Source organism: Miscanthus floridulus, chromosome 7, assembly GCF_019320115.1.
Source record: "Miscanthus floridulus cultivar M001 chromosome 7, ASM1932011v1, whole genome shotgun sequence".
In the NCBI taxonomy this organism is placed as follows: domain Eukaryota; kingdom Viridiplantae; phylum Streptophyta; class Magnoliopsida; order Poales; family Poaceae; genus Miscanthus; species Miscanthus floridulus.
In genome coordinates, this window is record NC_089586.1 from 84,110,884 (window position 1) to 84,116,733 (window position 5,850).

General features: G+C 47.9%; 1 pseudogene; it reads right to left on the reverse strand.

The window, feature by feature from the left end:
- Positions 1-1,997: 1,997 nt before the first annotated feature.
- Positions 1,998-5,551, reverse strand: LOC136463632 (sugar transport protein MST1-like; annotated as a pseudogene).
- Between the last annotated feature and the right edge of the window lie 299 nt (positions 5,552-5,850).

The window sequence follows — 5,850 nt, forward strand, 5'->3', positions numbered from 1 at the left end:
ATGAAGAGAGGCATAATTGGTTGAATGATATTAGATGAGATACAGTGCACAGAAGAAGTTGCCAAACATTGGACTAAACTAGAATAGGCTTGATAGTTAATTCAGTCGGGTCATGAGTTTAACATTGTGTCTGGAACCCATTTGCACATGTAGTGCCATTACATCAGAGAACAGGTGGGCAATGCCTGAAGTTTATCATGTCTTCGTTGGGGCAGCCCCAATGCTTCATGCTAAGTTGGTGAACCCATTGTCGCAAAAGAACAGGAAGGTGTGGGAAGATACTGACAGAGACATGATAAGTAGTCAAGGCGTACTGGACTCTAACGTGCCATTACATCAGCAATCAAACGGGCCTTGCCACCCTTTGGGTTCTCTTCATCTATGCTCTGCCGATGCTTTCTCTTCTGCTCTTCCTTCCATGATCCAAGATTAGAATTAGCATGTCTTCCCTTCTTTGTTCGGCGATGAAGTCTAGGCTCCCGAAGGTGATCTTGTCGCCTGGCTGCATTTTCTCTGCATTGTCGCTGAACTTGAAGATGAGACCCATCTAAAACACAATGGATCTATATGCGAAAGGCCTCTACCTAGCGCGTCAACTGCCGAAAGAATTAGCTCCGGCAAGACCTAACAGCGTATTCGTGTACAGGGAATCAAATGGGTAGCACATAAGACACATGGATTATACTAGTTTAGGCACGTGGTGCCCTACGTCTAGTTTGAAGTACCTTCTCTCTGTATTTGTATGTTGGGTTACATGGGCTGTTGATTGTAGTTATAAGCTAGAATGTAAAAGATGGGATCCCGATCAGGCGGTCCCTACCCCTCCTTATATAGTCGGAGGTAGAGTTACAGTAGATCCCATCGGCCTACATATGTTTTTCCTAGTTTGTTGCAAGGAAAGTATAACAAAATGATTACTATCCTATCGCCTAGATACGACGGTGCTAAATATCCTTGGAATGAATTGATCTTCAAGGTGGTGGATGCGTCTGGCATACATGGGTCTCATTCCTTGTTGTCTTCGGCCCTGTAGATAGGCATGGATCGGGTATATGAGCGGTGTAGATACCCTAGACCCATATATCCGAATACACTTCATCAGAGGCTGCTTGGATGAAGGGAGCATCAAGGCTGGCTACATCAACACCCAGGATTAGCTCGCAGACTTCCTAACCAACTCACTTGGGAGAGTCAAGTTCTAGGAGCTTCGCGCCAAAATTGGGATGAATCAAATCCCACTGAAGACACCACACAAAGCTTAGGGGGAGAATTGAAGCAATAAGCCTCGTGCCTAAGATATTAGGAGTTCAAATTCTAGATTAACAGTAGTAGTTGGTGCATATGTCAACACCTTATCTTGTTTTAGCATCTTATCATCTACCTTATCTCCTACTTTAGTTGTTGCAACCCTATCTCTATTTCAGTTGTAGACCACTTGGTCCTATATAAGTATCAATCCTGCCATGGTTAAGCCGGCTACGTAATAGACAAAAACTGCTAAAATCTCTGTCTTTGCCAACAATCTCCACCGCCGTGTCATGACCACCGCTCCCAAAACTCCCTTCTAAGGTCGTCGGTGAGTAGATCCCTAACCCCGTTGAGCCTTCTTCTTCCTCTCCGGTGGGGCGTGCGGGCGCTATAACACGCTCCTTCTCCGGTGGGGCGCGTGGGCGGTAGGGTGAGGAGGGTAGTAGGATGGGAAGGGTCGCGTCGCGCTCTCGACACGGAGCGCCGTAGAGTTTGCGTTGCTAGATTGGTCAGTCACGTATCTGAAAACTGGGCTTATTGATAATCCTGAAATCCTGTAGCGACCATGCTATCCATAACAGTTTGAATGAGGGCCACAGTTAGTAGAACAGCAACTAGCATAGGAAGTGCAACCAAGCCCTACAGTTGCGATCTGCGAAGCCATCAGAAATAGCACCAAAACTGTACGAACCAGGCCAAGATAAAAGAAGTGGAAAGAGAAATATTTACATCCACCAAACTAACCCACTCAAGTAACCAGAATTAACACACACTCATCTAGCTACGCATTTTCCTCAGCTGAACCCCAATCATGACCAGATCCACAGTGCATAGTACGCAAGAGTGGCGTTCTTCAGCCTGCATAGCATCAGCAGGAAGTACTGCATCTGGGCGAAGCAGACGCCCAAGTTGAGAGCCATGGCCAGAACCTGTCCAGTCCGAGTGAACCTTCCTACCAGGGAAGGTCCAGAAGAATGAACCCCACGACCAGCTGAGGCCGCAGGAGACGACACACGTCAGGGCGAACATCGCATGCGAGTTCCACCACCAACTCCGATCTGAACTTCTAGGATAAACGGAATTGCGACCTTGCAGACAAAATTTCAACCATGAATAATGTCAGCTGTTTGTTCCAAGAAAACATCTGAGAGTCTAAAATTCTAAGTTTTAGCTCTTCTTTCAGTTACCTGGCAAATTACCATCACGATGGCACTGATGGCGAACGTCACCTCCCGGCCAAACTGTTTCACTGAAAGTGCAGATCCAAGAACTCCGCAGGAGTTCACCAAAACCAGCACGATGTTACCGATCACCGCTGGGCTACTCCTGGAACTTATGGCTCGGGACAGCATTGGCAAGAACAGAATGGTAACATTCACTCTGGTTAGCCGCAGGAAGAGTTGCAAGGCCGCCAGGACTATCATGCATGCCAAGTATTGCTCGTTTCTCGCCATGATCCTCGAAATTGCACTTGTGTCATGACCACTCCGTATCCACTGCCTGCTGAAGCTGAGCTTCTTTTGCGGGATATCAACAACCTTCAAACAAGCAGGGTAACAGATGCACTGAAGCGCTAGGCCGACATAATCTCGCTTGCGCCCAAGCAAACTTGATAAGAAGGTCTGACCATTGCCGAATTCATTATTATCCATGACCAAAACTGATTCTCCACGGAGGTTAGCACTATGACCAAGGATGAGTTGCCGACCAGAAAAATGCTTCGGGATCATAGTGCAGCCACAGAGCTTGGTCATTAGAACAATGCTCACAAAGAATGGCAAGGAGCCACACCAAGACAGTGAGTTCATAGCACGGGAAATCAGCGTGTGCTGCGAAATTGTCCAGTTAGAGATGTGTTAATAGCATGAATAAATTGAAAGAAAGCAGTATACAAAGAGCATTCTCTTGAGTGCATTCAGCAACTGACCTGTACAACAGAAGTTCTGTTTAGTAACCACCTACGAATAAGCGCCCCGTAGCTGACAGCAATACTCTGAATAGCAGTACCAGTACTGAAGAATGTACGATCGATCAACAGAACAGGAAGGTGCGCCATTTTGCGGGTGAGATGGCAGCCAACGGTAGAGTTGTTTAATGATACACCAAACATATCCACATATTTCCTGTACAGAGAATTCAGCTCCAGCTTTGCCGTGGCAACGCTAGGGAAGAACGCCATCACAGATGACTGTATTTTGAGAACACCTGCATGCCAAAGCAAATTATCAGGCCATGTGCGGTAACCCAAAAAAAAATGTGTGTACACATGCTGAATAGCAAATGTAGAGCTTAAAGTGTGTTTTCAGCTTAGGGTCTGTTTGGTTCCAAATAAGTCACCTACTTATAAGTTATAAAAAGTGAAATAAGTGACTGATTTTGTTAAATACCACCAACTTATAAGTCACCCCTGCTTATAAGAAATGAGTTGGTTCACCCCTGCTTAAAACTTATAAGCCACCATTTTTCCGCGTGGGGCCTACACCTTTTACTTAACAGGCATGAGCTTATAAGTCATCTACAACCAAACAGGCATGACTTATAAGTCACTGGTTTTCAATCACCTGACTTATGGAAACCAAACAGGGCCTTAACCTGACGACATTGTTAATCTTATAATTCCGTCTATACTCTGACTACTCGCGAAGCTGCACAAACTACTTAAGCCCCCTTTGGCACGGCTCATTCAAAACGGCTTCACCGGTGAAGCCAAAGCTGGTGAAGCCAGAAAAACTAGCTTTTCTCGGCTTCTAGTTCATTTTAACCCCGGCTTACAAAACGACTTCACGCTACAGTGCCTCGATTTGCGCAAAATAGATAAAGCCGAAGCCGGCATAAGCCGTGCCAAAAAGGCCCTTAGTATTCAGTTGCTTCTTGTGGGTTCCTTTTAGGCACTGATTACTGGAGATGAATCATAGGCATCTTGGACCAGCAGAGTTTGGAGAATTTGTAAGCAAAAAAAGTAATACAGGCAGTGTTCGTTGTAAGCTGGGAAGGAACATACAGATCTAATAAGTGGTATCAAAGATCTCAGCAGACAACATGGATCCATCATAGCAAAGAATTTGGAACAGACTCCACTGAATATTCCCAGCACGTGGAAGATTCCTCCATCCAAGGAACAAGGCCACTGAACGTGGGCCCTACGCACGGTAAGGCTCACGTGACGCTCTCCCAGTCCCAGAAGGTTCAGCTTGCGTGTCTCCTTCTCCAGCTGCAGAGTGCAGACGCCGAGCAACACGAGCCACAAGTTGAGAGATTCCGAGCAGCGTGCTGGCATTTTCCTATGCAGTGACGATTTCTTTTTTATTTTCAGAAAATAAAAAAAAAGGGTCCGGCTCCCATGGAGTTGGATCATGAGCTTAGCGTTTATGAAAGCGACAGATGGATGCGGTCGCGTGTGTATACGAGTATACTACTGTATATACATCTCAAGGCACACTGTTCCATACGACTCGTTTATCGTCGTCTAACTAAGCTAGCGACTCGTATGCGTTTATCAAGCTCTAGGAGAAAGAAAACGATGGCCCCGTTCGTCTTTACCCATATTTGGTTTTTTTTCTTCAATCGGAACAGTATTTTTCTCTTCCAACAATGTAGCCAGAACAGTGTTTTTCAACCAGTTTTAGCCAAGTTTCAGAGCAACGAATGGGGCCGATGCATCTAGTCTAAAGACTTAAGGTCAATGAGGTCTCATGTCAGGAAAAATAGTGTAGTGCCTAGATAGTACTTGCAATTTCAGAGAGAATGAGAGATAAATACGCTTTCTTCCAAAAGAGAGCATCGCAAAACCTGAACTTTGCCGAGACATGCAGCAGCAAGAGGCGGCAGTGGCCTCCTCATCCATGGAGACAGAACCCCGTCCCCCTTCTAGACCGTTCATTGATGCGAATGCGACGCGCTGCCCTGCTGCTTGGTGGATGGAGAGTGTTCCGGAGAATACCGCAACAGTACCCGGCGCGGCCACTTGCTTCCTCTCCCTTTGCTGCGTCCGGCCTTTATGCTCCGCGGGCCCCGCGGACTGCCGGAGCCGGACGGCGACCACCCCTCACGCCGGCGGCGAGCTCTTGGAGGAAGTGTCGCCGCGCCAGAGAGCTAGCCCGCGGAACGGGAGAGCTAGCAGGGGAGCGTATCCCGGCGAGTAGTGTGTGCGCCTGTCAGCAACAGCTGTGACGATCCTTATCAGGACGTAGGTAGAACAAGACGACGCGAAGGTTAAAGGCCCGAGGACGAGGAGACGTACGACGGAAACGAGGCGTCGGCACTTTCTTCTCGCCTGCAGACTGCCGTGGGCTTCTCTCGCCTGCAATATTCAGGCCGGTGGCGATCACAAGAAGTGTCAAGAACAAGAAGGGAGGAGAAAGCGAGAGGAAGTGGGGGAGAGACCGCGAACCTGTGTGCTTCGCTTTTCTTTTCTCACACCAGATGGTCCGCCGGTGCTCTCTGGTGCTGGTAACGTGAGTGATGTGGGCGGGGGGTGGGTAGAGCTAGAGCAGGGTAGCAGAGAGCAGAGAGCAGGACGAGGATGTGAGCAAGCGGGTTTCGATGGGCGTGCCGAGGTAAAGCTGGCGTGGCGTGGCCGCCGGGGGCCGCCAAGCCGGTGCT